At 43.0% G+C, this 15,544-nt stretch overlaps 1 long non-coding RNA gene across 1 annotated transcript; it reads right to left on the reverse strand.

Annotated features, from left to right (window-relative positions):
* Positions 1-6,107: 6,107 nt before the first annotated feature.
* On the reverse strand, positions 6,108-9,930 carry LOC103640219 (uncharacterized). Its single transcript, XR_002265007.2, has 6 exons — positions 9,716-9,930; positions 8,579-8,939; positions 8,420-8,496; positions 7,482-7,543; positions 6,530-7,238; positions 6,108-6,453 (listed from the first exon to the last, which is right to left on the reverse strand). It is a non-coding gene; the product is annotated as an uncharacterized lncRNA (long non-coding RNA).
* Positions 9,931-15,544: the final 5,614 nt, after the last annotated feature.

The raw sequence follows: 15,544 nt of genomic DNA on the forward strand, positions 1-15,544 counted from the left end.
GAAGGGGAGGAGAAATAGGGGCGGCGTCGGCTGGTCAACAAACCCAAAACCGGTTCAACCGGTTATAAAATCGGTTCAGCCGGTTTTGCGTCAGACTGAGCAGTAAAAGCGCGCAGAAAAAGCTGCTGACTGCGTGGATTTTCTGCCAGACTAACAGCGCAGTCTGCGAGACTGACGGCGCAGACTGCGGCGCTGACTGACAGCACGGACGCGGAGGCGGTCAAAACCGGTTCAACCGGTTTTTATACCGGTTCAACCGGTTTCCACCAGGGGAAAACCGGTTGAGTGGTCTACTCAGCCGATTTACTCAACCTATTTTGAGATATTGCCCGGAAAGGCTTTAATAACACTTAGCAAATATGACATGAGTAATTTTAATAATAAAAACAGTATTTCTCATGACATTTTGTGCATACAACCATTTTATATCCATCAATCATGTGATCAAAATTTTAGTTTTAAGCCAGGTTTCGAGAATCCAAGATATTTAGCTCACTCCTAAGAAAGCAAAACCTAGTCTCATCAAGGGGTTTTGTGAAGATATCGGCTAGTTGATTTTTGGTGCTCACATGAAACAATTCGATATCTCCTTTGGCTTCGTGGTCTCTCAAGAAATGATGTCTAATTTCAATGTGTTTGGTTCTAGAGTGTTGCACCGGATTGTTTGCAAGTTTTATGGCACTCTCATTGTCACACAATAGTGGAATCTTGTTAAACTCACAACCAAAATCTCTAAGGGTTTGCTTCATCCATAACAACTGTGCACAACATGCCCCAGCTGCTATGTATTCAGCTTCTGCAGTGGAAAGTGCAACACATTTTTGTTTCTTGGAGCTCCATGACACCAAGGACCGCCCAAGGAATTGGCAAGTCCCAGTAGTGCTTTTTCGATCTACTTTGCAACCAGCATAATCTGAGTCAGAGTAGTCAAGCAAATCGAAAAGAGAGCCTTTAGGATACCATAATCCTAGGTTTTGGGTGTGGACTAAGTATCTTAGGATTCTCTTAACGGCAACAAGATGGCAATCTTTAGGATTCGCTTGAAAGCGTGCACACATGCAAACACTTAACATGATATCAAGTCTAGATGCACACAAGTAAAGCAGTGACCCTATCATTGATCTATATAACTTTTGATCTACAGGTTTACCTTCTTCATTTAGGTTGAGATGTCCATTTGATGACATTGGAGTCTTGGCGTGCTTTGCCTTTTCCATGCCAAACTTCTTGAGCATATCTTGTGTATATTTGGTTTGGCATAGAAAGGTACCTTCCTTGAGTTGTTTGACTTGAAATCCCAGGAAGTATTTGAGCTCGCCCATCATAGACATCTCAAACCTGTTCGTCATTACTTTGCTAAACTCTTCACAAAATTTCTCATTAGTACTACCAAATATAATGTCATCGACATATATTTGGCACACAAATAATTCATTGTCAACTTTGCGAGTAAATAATGTAGAGTCAGCTTTTCCTATTGTAAAACCATTATTAATTAAAAAATCTTTGAGGCAATCATACCAAGCTCTAGGGGCTTGTTTAAGCCCGTAGAGTGCCTTGTGAAGTAGGTAGACATGGTTTGACTTCCTTGGATCTTCAAAGCCCAGTGGTTGCTCCACATAGACCCTCTCTTGTAGTGGTCCATTTAGAAATGCGCTCTTGACATCCATTTGATATAACTTGAAATCATGGTTAGTAGCATAGGCAATTAATATTCTAATTGACTCTAACCTTGCTACCGGCTCATATGTTTCACCAAAATCAAGTCCTTCCACTTGAGTGTAGCCTTGGGCAACCAACCGTGCTTTATTTCTTGTGACTACGCCATGTTCATCTTGTTTGTTCCTAAAGACCCATTTTGTCCCAATCACATTTTGCTTGGGTCTTTGAACCAAGGACCAGACTTCATTCCGGGTGAAGTTGTTCAATTCCTCTTGCATGGCAATTATCCAATCCGGATCACCCAACGCTTCTTCAACCTTAAGTGGCTCAAGAGAGGAAACAAACGAGTAAAATTCACAAAAATTTGCTAAACGGGATCGAGTTGTTACCCCTCTCCTGATGCTACCCAGGATGTTGTCCACCGGATGATCCCTTTGAATGGTATGATGGACTCGAGGATGAGGCATTGATGGTTGTCTTTGAATTTGCTCCTCCTCATCATCCACTTGATCAAGAGGCACTTCACCATTAACACTTTCGTGTTCATCTTCTACCACAGTTGGCATCCTTTGGGGTTGATGATTTTCTTCAAGACTTGGATGACTTGAGGTTGATGGGTTTGCTTGGGTGGAGGATTTGTCACCCACCACCTTTGCACCCACATCAAAAACCTCATTGGTCATCCACAAAGTTCCTTCCTCATCATCCTTTTCTTGAGGTCTCACTTCACCTATTGCAAGTTTCTTTATGGCCTCACAAGGTGGTTCTTCATTTCCTGCAGTGCCATTAGAAATATGCCCTTGCGAGCCATTAGACTCATCAAATGTCACGTCTATCGCCATTTCAACAAGACCGGTGGTATTGTTGAAAACACGATATCCATGCGCATTTGATGCATAACCAAGCAAGAAACCCTCGTCCACTCTAGGAGCAAACTTTGAGCTCTTGACTTTCTTGTTAAGAATAAAACACTTACAACCAAATACTCTAAAATAATCAACTTTAGGTTTGTTACCAGTGAGAAGTTCGTAGGCAGTCTTGTTGTAGATCTTGTGAAGATAGAGGCGGTTGATTGCATGACAGGCGGTGTTGACCGCCTCTGCCCAAAAGTTGTCAGGGGTCTTGTACTCATCCAACATGGTTCTAGCTGCTTCAATTAGAGTTCGGTTCTTCCTTTCCACAACACCATTTTGTTGTGGAGTTTAGGGAACCGAGAACTCATGTTTGATTCCTTCTTCCCCTAATAATTCTTCAACACCTGTGTTCTTGAATTCTGTCCCATTATCACTTCTCACTTTCTTGATTTTGAGCTCAAACTCATTTTGAGCTCTTCTCATGAATTTCTTCAAGGTCTCTTGGGTTTCACCTTTGTCACTCAAAAAGAAAACCCAGGTGAAGCGAGAAAAATCATCAATAATGACTAAACCATACTTACTACCACCAATGCTGATGTAAGCCACAGGTCCGAAGAGGTCCATGTGAAGAAGCTCCAATGGCCTCTTTGTTGTGACCACATTCTTTGATTGATGTGGGACTCCATGTTGCTTTCCTGCTTGGCATGCGCCACAAACCCTATCTTTCTCAAATACAACATTTGTTAGTCCAATGATGTGATTATCCTTTTGAAGTTTGGCCAAATTCCTCATACCGACATGAGCTAGCCGGCAATGCCATAGCCAACCCTTGTCGGACTTTGCCACTAAACAAGTCTCAGGCGTCACTTTACTTGTTGTGAAATCAACAAGATAAAGTTTGCCCTTCAAGCGACCCGTAAAGGCAACTGAGGAATCCTCCCTTCTAAGGATCTTCACATCCACATCAGAAAATAAGCAATTATAACCCATTCCACAAAGTTGTGAAATGGACATCAAATTGTAGCTTAAAGAATCTACCAATAAAACATTTGAAAGTGATTGTTGGTCAGAGACAGGAATTTTACCAAAACCAATCACCTTACTCTTGCCACTATCTCCAAACACAATTTCTTGTGCTTCTTGAGTTAGTTGCAAGGAATGAAACATGTCTTCCTCCCCGGTCATGTGATTTGTACATCCACTGTCAAGCACCCAACTTGACCCACCAGAGGAGTAGACCTGCAAAACAAATTTAGGCTATGCTTTTAGGTACCCAAATTGAATTGGGTCCTGCAGTGTTAGTTATAGCCTTGGGTACCCACACACTTCTTTTCATGACTTTTCTTTTAGTGTAGGCACCCACATATTTAACAACCAATTTCCCTAAATCCCAAGTCAACATATAATCACAAAGATAAGAGTGAGAAATGGGAGCATTAAATTTTTCTCCACTTGTGGATCCCACTTCGTTCATCTTACTCTTTGTGGAACTCAAGTTTACCTTTACTTGAGTTGACTTGCCATTTGAGGAGTGAATCCTCCCCAAGGCATCATATAGGGTGGTTCCCTCTATGAACTTGGGGGATCTCCGCCCCTTATGCTCTATACTAGGGTTTTCCTTGGATGAGTTGAACCCAAGCCCCCTTCTTCCATTGTTGGGCTTTAGGGACTTGTACTTGGGTTCAATTTTCTTTAACCCATCATTGCTAGAGCATCTTTTCAATATTTCTTTGACCTTCACCTGTGGGCTTTTCTTCCTTGCATGGTTAGTTAGACAACAAGAAGCATGATATTTGGTACAATGTTTGCAAAAGGTATTATTTGAGGAGCTAGACTTAGATTGAATCAATAAAGATGAGGCATTGATGTTCTTACAATTTTCAAGTTGCGCTTGAAGTTCTTGATTTTGAACATTCAAGCTTAACATGCTTGATTCAAGTGCATCCTTTTCATTTGCAAGATTAGCTATAGAGGTTTTCATATTTGTTACTTCTTTTTCTTTATCCTCTATAGTTATCTTGATTAAGGATACTTTTTTAGTCAAGGCATCTAGCATTTCATCTTTATTGAGTAGCAATTCTTGAAGCTCTAGGTTTCTTTCCTTTTCAAGGATAAGCAAGTCTTCTTGAGCATCAAGAGTTGCTTTTCTTTTATCTATCTTCTCCATTAATTTGGTGATAACATTATATCCATTCAAGCCAAATTCTTTAATCATTTTATTCTTCATGGCAATTTGTTCATCATCATCATCATTTGGAAAATCATTACTAAATAAAGTTACCTTATCTCCTTTTGCCATGAGGCAAGTTGGAGTGTAGGAGTCGTCTTGTAGGTTGGTGAAGAGTTGCGAGCTTGAAGTAGATTGGATGGCAATGTTTGCCACCACTTCCTCTTCTTCGGAGCTAGAACTCTCTTCATCGGAGTTCCATTCTTCACCAATATGGGCTTGACCATATTTCTTCTTCTTGAAATATCCCTTGGTCTTGCCTCCCTTTTTGAACTTGTCCTTCTTGTATTCCTTCTTGGCTTCTTGTTCCTTCTTGTTAGGACAATCCGCTATGAAATGACCGGTTTGGCCACATTCATAGCATGCCCTCTTCTTCCCTTTCCTTTGAAACTTGTCATTTTTCCTTACAAATTTCTTGAATGTTTTGATGAACATAGTTGTGTCTTCATCACTTGAGCTATCTTCATCACTTGATGTCTCGGCCACTTTCTTTGCCTTGTGGTCTTTGTTCTTCTTGGGGTTGTCTTGTTCATTTGTGATCAAGGCATGAGAGTCTCTTGTCTTGATGGGGGCTTCTTCGGACTCGTGTTGTTGAATCTTTGCAAATAATTGATGAGGCGTCATATCCTCATAGTCATCACGATCCCTTATCATCCTTGCTAGACTCTTATCTTTTTCTTTGTATGCTCTCATGAATAGTCTTGTGACCTTGGAGTCACTCCAATCTTCACTTCCAAGCACTCTTATTTTGTTTACTAACACCATCAACCGATCAAAAAGTGATTGAAGCGACTCACCCTTAGTCCAATCATATCTAGCAAGCTCACTCTCCAAAGCTTCAACTCTATGTCTCTTAGCTTTGGGATCTCCTTCATGTGACATTTTAAGAATATTCCAAATGTCACGGACATCTTCTCTTCCTTGAACTTTCCGGTATTCTTCCGGACAAAGACTTCCACTACACGACGGTTCACTTACAGCGACCTACGGTTGGTTGCTAAAACGGCCTTCAGCGACCTACGGTTGGTCATAAGGATGGTCGCTGTAAGTGCCGTCGCTAAAGGCTTTAGCAACCGACATCTTTTTAGCGACCGACCGTCTGTTGCTAATATTGTATATTTAGCGACCAACCGTGGGTTGCTGTACTATAGATTTAGCAACCAACCGTAAGTCGTCATATTATACATTTAGCAACCAACAGAAAGTCGCCCTTTTACAGTTGTTATTAATAATAATATACATTTAATTAAGCTCCACAAATCATAGATTTTTATACACAAATCATAAAGACATACACAGTTAATCAGTATACCACAGTCATAGATCCATCACATAAACATAAAAGCACCACAATTATATATTCACAAAAGCATCATAATTATAATATCATTCATAACTAGATCATTTACAAATAGCTAGCTAGATCATTCACAAAAGCTCCAGAGATGATCAGTCACAAAAGCACCACAACGACATCACTCCAGCTTGAAGCAGTTCAAAAGCCCACAACTACATCACTAATGTTTCATATCACTCCAGCTATTGTTCAAAAGCCCACAACTACATCACTCTAGCTGCTCCAGAGCTGATCAGTCACAAAAGCACCAAAGCTACACTAATGCTTCAAGCAGTTCAAAAGCCTTCAGACAACCACTCCAGCTTCTTGTATCCTCCTGTTTTAAGGTACAAGCTTTCTTTGTCCAGAACACCCTAGAAAAAAGTACATCAAATTAGTATATTGTTGCTACATTTGCAAATAAAAATACAGTTTTGATGCCTTATCTACCTCCACTAGACGGTGTTGCAGCCTTATGCACCAAATTCAGCTGGTGCAATCAAGGTTAATCATCATTAAGTTGATGGCTCATATAAATCTAAACATAAACAAGATAAGATATAGACTTACTTTCTTGTACGGCCATGCAACTGACATCATGTAAGCATCAGCCATATACTGATCGCATTTTGATTAGGGAAACATATTGGTCACCTAAAATGGGGCAATAACCCTCTTTCTTGCTCCACACCTTTGTGTCACTATATGTGTGTGGAGAAACCAATTCACACTTATGTGCACAAAGATTTGTAAGTCAAATCATGAATATAGAGTCCAAATCAGACCGCAGCTACTAAGAATTTTTGAATAAACACATGCCCAAGTAAAGAGGAGTCAAAATTGATTGACCCAGCCTTTCAGGGTATTACAGTGTACAATGTTTCAGTATTTTAGACTGCACTACTGTAATATCACAGAAACTACAAATGGAGCATTCAATTCTACTAGTACAATGACCGTGCGTTGCGACGGCACACAAATTATTCAATAAAATATTAGTGGACAACAATTACATGAAAACGAACAATTGGCTTAACACAAAAAAATCTTGAATAAATCCGTGTGATGGTGATTGCTCTACTTACTTGGAAGTACTTAGTAAGGGCCTTAGACTTTCCTGCCCGCTTGAAGTGTCTTTTGGGTCAATTACATAGCTCACCTGCAAAATAAGATGTCAAATATACTATCACATAACCATCCCAAAGGATAAACCATGATCACCAAACACACAATACCAATTGATCTGAGACAGGCACATCCAACATTGCTTGAATCTCAAGTAAAACAATTCTAGATCTATCTTGTATAATTAAATCTGCTTCAATCAAATGGTTGCACTTTCAGATTGTTGCAATGGCATCCTATTGCCAGTAAGGTAACTAAATTAGGAGTAACATAACACCTGCAGAATCTTGAGACTCTTCTTCAAATCGAGAGTGATAGTAGGCATGGGGCATGTCGAACCTGAGAAATGCAGCAACAAAGCGCACATGAGGCCACAATCAAGCAATAAAACAAGAGAAGAATGGTAAATTCCAAGAAAAACTGACCAACCCTCAGTAGCAAAGCGCACATGAGGCCTACCATGTGATCACAATCAAGCAATAAAAAAAGAGAAGCGTAAATTCCAAGGGGAATTGACCAGCCGTTGTCAGTGGTGTCCCTGACGTTCTTCCTAACCAATTATTCATTTTTTCTCATTTATACACCTATGACATTCACATCATTAACGGTGGGAAATAACTTGGGCATTGGAATTTGTCCACCTATCAACTTGATGATAGCAATTTCTACAATAATAATAATGAATACAACTGTAATAATGATAGCAACATATATTATGGATGTATAACTAAGTGAATCTGCAAGAGAAAAATGAAAAGAAACACATATTGTCAAATATACATTCATGAACTAAATATCCACTAACTATCTACATCCTGTAATAAACCTTGGTAGTTCAATTTCTTACCAATACGCTTCACATCCGAGAAATTTGGAATCTTGTCATTATCAAACACTGGTTTCGCTAAATTGCCATTAAATGAATGTGTTTCGTCTATAAACCATTATAAACCACGCGCTAAACGCTAAAAATGCAATTTAGCTATTTTAAAAAAAATAAAATAGCTTTGATTTAACTATAGAAGATCAACAGACTGTTTTGCCTTGCTCCGGTTGTGTAGCCGGTATTTCTGAAGAACCAACAGCATCGTCAGACATATTGCAGATCCATGTCACAACAAACAAGGGCAATGAGTCTTCATCTCCCGGAGCTGAGATGGATGGATGAATGTGAAGGGGATGGATGAATGTCAAGGGGGATGCTGGATTGCTAACCTGAAGATGGCTTTTCACTTCGTCGTTTATCAGGCCGTTCACCTTCATCAGCTCCCTAATTTTCTTTGGCGTGGCAACTGATATGGCAAGAAACTAGGTAAGAACATGCTGGTGGCCCAAAACCAGCGAGAAAATTTGCATCTGAAGAGCAAGGCTCACCCTGGGGGCCACCGAGCTGATTCATGGTGGCTACGAACTGGCTATATAGATCTGTAACCATATCAATATGAAAATATCTCAATATGAAAATATCACAATACAACAAAGTTTATAAATATCACAAAAACACAAGTACACGACCACCCTCACTAAAAGCATATTCTGAACTGTGGAGAAGGCCTTCCACACTGTTGTAGCCGAGATCTACTGGATAATCAGCAAGAAGCCCCTGTCTTCGGAGGAGTCTGGTTTGGGGTCCAGTAACCTCAGAGAGGGACAATCCATTCAAGTGTCAGCCACAAATTCTAGCTCCCTTACGTCGCGGTGCTGCTCTTCTTAGAGCCACGCCCACCAGGATCATCTGAAGAACAACAGTTCGTTAAGAAGGTCCTCTCTTCCGAGTCGAAATAATTACTCCCCTTTGTGTGAACAATAAGTGTAGATTTAAAGAATGTCAGGCTCGAGACGCTGACTATATACTTGACTTGCATAGTCATGTTCTGTCGAGAGGTGTTGTGGGAGAAAAGTTGTATTGCTCTCGAGCATAGAAGAAGGTTGTGTGTATCAGACCCCAGCAAAGCTGCTTGCTATTAACTCGTGGCAGGGTAGTCTCTATGATTTTGCAGCTATAATTTTGTTGGGGGTTAATTACTATGACTGCAGAAGCTGTCGTGGCTTGTGGCAACTTGATTCTCGACGTATTCTAGAATCCTCTTTGCTATCCGTTTGGCATCTGGTTCTTCCTGTTTATTTAGCCTCACCAACCAAGCGCATTGGAGTTCATCCTAGGAACATGACATTTCATAACGAAATTGATACTTCTCTGTGTTGGAGGAAAAAAACTGAAACTTTGCTATAATATCCCCTTAACCAGTGGCCAGTGGGTGCATCAGTTCGTCCAGCGCGCGAGGAGGAGGAAGAGCAGCGGATGCGTCCGGCGAGCGAGATGGAAGAGCAGCGGCATGAGGAGGACTAGAGTGCGTCTGTGCAGGTGCAGCTGGGTGCGTGTGCGTCCATGGCGGCTGAAGTTTCCCTTGGAGTGGGTGCGTCCGTGCGTCCATGGCGGCTGGGTGCGTCCGGCAGAGGGTGCTCGCATCGATGGCCACAAAGCTAGATTAGGGATTACAGATTACTTACTGGATTGGGGCCTTGGGGGCAGTGCATCCGTTCGTGGTCTGCACGTGCAACCTAGCAGAGAGGAGAGGAGGAAGATGAGTCACGCCGTCACAGAATTTGGGGGCACGCCAGCTGAGCAGTGGCGACTGGCGGTGGCGGCTATGCTTGCTGTGCGGCTGTGCCTGGGCGAGGGGCGAGGGCGATGGAAGACTGCAAGTGGAAGAGCAGTGGTCGACGACAGGGTTGTGGACTTGTGGTGGCCTACTAGGCTGCTTTGAGAGCACCTAGAGGGGGGTGAATAGGTGATCCTGTAAAAGTTCAAAACTTAAGCCACAAAAACTTGTTAAGGGTTAGCACAAGTATGGCCAAGTGGCTAGAGAGAACTCAAAACACGATAACCACAAGAAAGCAATCACAGAGTTGACACGGTGGTTATCCCGTGGTTCGGCCAAGTACAAAACTTGCCTACTCCATGTTGTGGCGTCCCAACGGACGAGAGTTGCACTCAACTCCTCTCAAGTGATCCAATGATCAACTTGAATACCACGGTGTTTTTCTTTCCTTTGATCTTTTCCCGTTTGCGAGGAATCTCCACAACTTGGAGTCTCTCGCCCTTACAATTAAGTTCACAAAGAATACGGAGTAAGGTGGGAATGAGCAACGCACACAAGACTCGAAAATCAGAGCAACAACACGCACACAAGTCGCAACAAGAGCTCGCAACGCAACACAAAGAGTTCACAACTCCACAAGAGCTCTATATGCTATCACAATGAAACGAATGCGTGAGATTGATGTCTTGGTGCTTAGAAGAGTTGTAGGAATGCTTGGTATTCTCCTCCATGCGCCTAGGGGTCCCTTTTATAGCCCCAAGGCAGCTAGGAGCCGTTGGGAACAAATCTGGAAAGCCATCTTTGCCTTCTGTCTCGTGGCGCACCGGACAGTCCGGTGCACACCGGACACTGTCCGGTGCCCGATTTGTTTCCTTAAATGGCGAAGCCGACCGTTGCCGACCGTTGCAGATCTGGCGCACCGGACAGTCCGGTGCACACCGGACAGTCCGGTGCTTCCTTCCGACCGTTGGCTCGGCCACGTGTCGCGCAGCGATCGTGCGGCCGACCGTTGGCCCGGCCGACCGTTGGCTCACCGGACAGTCCGGTGCACACCGGACAGTCCGGTGAATTTTAGCCGAAGTCGCCGGAGAAAAACCCGAGAGCGGCCTCTTCGGCCGAGGCAGCCTGGCGCACCGGACACTGTCCGGTGCACCACCGGACAGTCCGGTGCCCCAGACCGAAGCAGCCCCTTGGCTGTACACAGCCAAGTCTTCTCTTCTCTTCTTCTATCTGTTTCTAACACTTAGACAAATATATTAGTACACAAAACCAATGTACTAAGGCTTAGAAACATACCTTAACTTGTGATTTGCACTTTGATCATCCTTGGGCATATTTTCACATTTAAGCACTTGTGTTTGCACTCAATCACCAAAATACTTAGAAATGGCCCAAAGGCACATTTCCCTTTCAATCTCCCCCTTTTTGGTGATTTATGCCAACACAACATAAAGCAACTAGAACAAGTGCAAAATCACTTCAAATAAAAACTCAAATTGGTTTTATTCAATTTTGGCATATATGGATCATCCTTTGCCACCACTTGGTTTGTTTTTGCAAATCAAACTCAAATCTCTATCTCTAAGTCAAACACACATGTTGAAGCATAAAGAGAGTTATTCCAAAAGAGATTGATCAAAGATTTCAAAAACTCCCCCTATTTCCCATAATCAATACTTCTCCCCACAAGAAGCCAACTTTTGACAAGAGAGACAATAAAAGCTTTTGACACAACAAAAACTCTATTCTACTATTTTCAAAATCTCTCAAGTGGTAGCTGATCCATTTATCGCTTTGGCCTTTATTTTCTCCCCCTTTGGCATCAAGCACCAAAACGGGATCAATCTTGGCCTGTTAACCCCATTGCCTCACCAAAGTCGTCAATTAAGAGCAAATGGCAATAAGATTTCATGAGATGAACTTGGAATTCGTTACCCTCTCATCGGAGTGCAGTGGAAGTCTTTCATGATCCAAGTCCACCTTTTCCCTTTCAATCCTCCTTCGAGACTCAATCAAGCAAACTCAAGCAAATGGTTAGTCTCAAAGGGTCAAGTTGTAACACATCTCCCCCTAAACATGTGCATCACTTTGCAACGGACTTGTGAGGTCCAGGGAGTGTTTGTACAACTTGAGCACCATAATAAGCAACAAAATGCAGAATGAACATGATCAAAGGCATAAACACATGTATGCTACAATTCAATCCAAGTTCCGCGAATCTAAGATATTTAGCTCACTACGCAGCCTGCAAAAGGTCTTCTCATCTAGAGGCTTGGTAAAGATATCGGCTAGCTGGTTCTCGGTGCTAACATGAAACACTTCGATATCCCCCTTTTGCTGGTGGTCTCTCAAAAAGTGATGCCGGATGTCTATGTGCTTTGTGCGGCTGTGCTCAACAGGATTCTCCGCCATGCGGATAGCACTCTCATTGTCACATAGGAGTGGGACTTTGCTCAGATTGTAGCCAAAGTCCCGGAGAGTTTGCCTCATCCAAAGTAGTTGCGCGCAACACTGACCTGCGGCAACGTACTCGGCCTCAGCGGTGGATAGGGCAACGGATGTTTGTTTCTTAGAGTTCCATGACACCAGGGACCTTCCTAAGAATTGGCACGTCCCCGATGTACTCTTCCTATCGACCTTACATCCAGCATAGTCGGAGTCTGAGTATCCAACTAAGTCAAAGGTAGACCCTTTTGGATACCAGAGCCCGAAGCAAGGCGTAGCAACCAAATATCTAAGAATTCGCTTCACCGCCACTAAGTGACACTCCTTAGGATCGGATTGAAATCTAGCACACATGCACACGCTAAGCATAATATCCGGTCTACTAGCACATAAGTAAAGCAAAGAACCTATCATTGACCGGTATGCTTTTTGATCAACGGACTTACCTCCTTTGTTGAGGTCGGTGTGTCCGTCGGTCCCCATTGGCGTCTTTGCGGGCTTGGCGTCCTTCATCCCAAACCGCTTTAGCAGATCTTGCGTGTACTTCGTTTGGGAGATGAAGGTGCCTTCCTTGAGTTGCTTCACTTGGAACCCAAGGAAGTAGTTCAACTCGCCCATCATCGACATCTCGAATTTCTGCGTCATCACCCTGCTAAACTCTTCACAAGACTTTTGGTTAGTAGAACCAAATATTATGTCATCGACATAAATTTGGCACACAAATAAATCACCATCACATGTCTTTGTAAAAAGAGTTGGATCGGCCTTCCCAACCTTGAAAGCATTAGCAAGTAAAAAGTCTCTAAGGCATTCATACCATGCTCTTGGGGCTTGCTTAAGTCCATAGAGCGCCTTAGAGAGCTTACACACGTGGTCGGGGTACCGTTCATCCTCGAAGCCAGGGGGTTGCTCCACGTACACCTCCTCCTTGATTGGCCCGTTGAGGAAAGCGCTCTTCACATCCATTTGGAACAACCTGAAAGAATGGTGAGCGGCATATGCTAGCAAGATTCGAATTGACTCTAGCCTAGCCACAGGAGCAAAAGTCTCCTCAAAATCCAAACCTGCGACTTGGGCATAACCTTTTGCCACAAGTCGAGCCTTGTTTCTCGTCACCACCCCGTGCTCGTCCTGTTTGTTGCGGAACACCCACTTGGTTCCCACAACATTTTGCTTCGGACGAGGCACCAGTGTCCAAACTTCATTGCGCTTGAAGTTGTTTAGCTCCTCTTGCATGGCCAACACCCAGTCCGGATCTAGCAAGGCCTCCTCTACCCTGAAAGGCTCAATAGAAGAGACAAAAGAGTAATGCTCACAAAAATTAACTAATCGAGATCGAGTAGTTACTCCCTTGCTAATGTCACCCAGAATTTGGTCGACGGGATGATCCCTTTGAATCATCGCTCGAACTTGGGTTGGAGGTGCCGGTTGCACTTCTTCCTCCATCACATGATTATCTTGTGCTCCCCCTTGATCGAGCGCCTCCACTTGAGGTACCTGTTCGTCATCTTCGGTTGGGGGATGCACCATAGTTGAGGAAGAAGGTTGATTTCGTTCATCTTGTTCCTGTGGCCGTACTTCTCCAATCGCCATAGTCCGTATAGCGGCCGTCGGAACATCTTCTTCATCTACATCATCACAATCAACAACTTGCTCTCTTGGAGAGCCATTAGTCTCATCAAATACAACGTCGCTAGAGACTTCAACCAAACCCGATGATTTGTTGAAGACTCTATACGCCTTTGTATTTGAGTCATAACCTAACAAAAACCCTTCTACAGCTTTGGGAGCAAACTTAGAATTTCTACCCTTCTTCACTAGAATGTAGCATTTACTCCCAAATACACGAAAGTACGATACATTGGGTTTGTTACCGGTTAGTAGCTCATACGATGTCTTCTTGAGGAGGCGATGAAGGTAGACCCTGTTGATGGCGTGGCACGCCGTGTTCACGGCTTCCGTCCAAAAGCACTCGGGGGTCTTGAACTCTCCTAGCATCGTCCTCGCCATGTCGATGAGCGTCCTGTTCTTCCTCTCTACCACACCATTTTGCTGTGGTGTGTAGGGAGCGGAGAACTCGTGCTTGATCCCTTCCTCTTCAAGGAACTCCTCCACTTGAAGGTTCTTGAACTCGGACCCGTTGTCGCTTCTTATCTTTTTCACTTTGAGCTCAAACTCATTTTGAGCTCTCCTGAGGAAGCGTTTGAGAGTCCCTTGGGTTTCGGATTTTTCCTGCAAAAAGAACACCCAAGTGAAGCGGGAAAAGTCATCAACAATAACTAAACCATACTTACTTCCTCCTATGCTCAGATAGGCGACAGGTCCGAAGAGGTCCATATGCAGCAGCTCCAGGGGTCTTGAAGTGGTCATCACGTTCTTGCTGTGATGTGCTCCTCCCACTTGTTTACCTGCTTGACAAGCTGCACAAGGTCTATCTTTTTCGAAATGCACGTTAGTCAAACCTATCACGTGTTCTCCCTTTAGAAGCTTGTGAAGGTTCTTCATCCCCACATGTGCTAAGCGGCGATGCCACAGCCAGCCCATGCTAGTCTTAGCTATTAAGCATGCATCTAGACCGGCCTCTTCTTTTGCAAAATCAACTAAATAAAGTTTGCCGTCTAATACACCCTTAAAAGCTAATGAACCATCGCTTCTTCTAAAGACAGACACATCTATATTTGTAAATAGACAATTATATCCCATATGACATAATTGACTCACAGATAGCAGATTGTATCCAAGACTCTCTACTAAAAATACATTAGAGATAGAATGCTCATTAGAAATCGCAATTTTACCTAAACCTTTTACCTTGCCTTGATTCCCATCACCGAATACAATTGAATCTTGGGAATCTTTATTCTTGACGTAGGAGGTGAACATCTTCTTCTCCCCCGTCATATGGTTTGTGCATCCGCTGTCGATAATCCAGCTTGAACCCCCGGATGCATAAACCTGCAAGGCAAATTTAGGCTTGGGACTTAGGTACCCAACTCTTGTTGGGTCCTACAAGGTTAGTCACAATTTCCTTAGGGACCCAAATGCAAGTTTTATCACCTTTGCATTTTGCCCCTAACTTCCTAGCAATTACTTTTCTATCCTTTCTACAAATTGCAAATGAAGCATTCAAAGCACAATAAATTGTAGAGGGTTCATTCACTACTTTTCTATGAACATTTGCAACATTTCTTTTAGAAACAACATTTCTCCTAGTAACATTTCTATTATACACATAAGAAGAACTAGGAGCACACATGGCATGAGAATCATAAACATATGAATCAAAAGCATC

This window comes from Zea mays, chromosome 9 (genome assembly GCF_902167145.1).
Source record: "Zea mays cultivar B73 chromosome 9, Zm-B73-REFERENCE-NAM-5.0, whole genome shotgun sequence".
NCBI lineage: Eukaryota > Viridiplantae > Streptophyta > Magnoliopsida > Poales > Poaceae > Zea > Zea mays.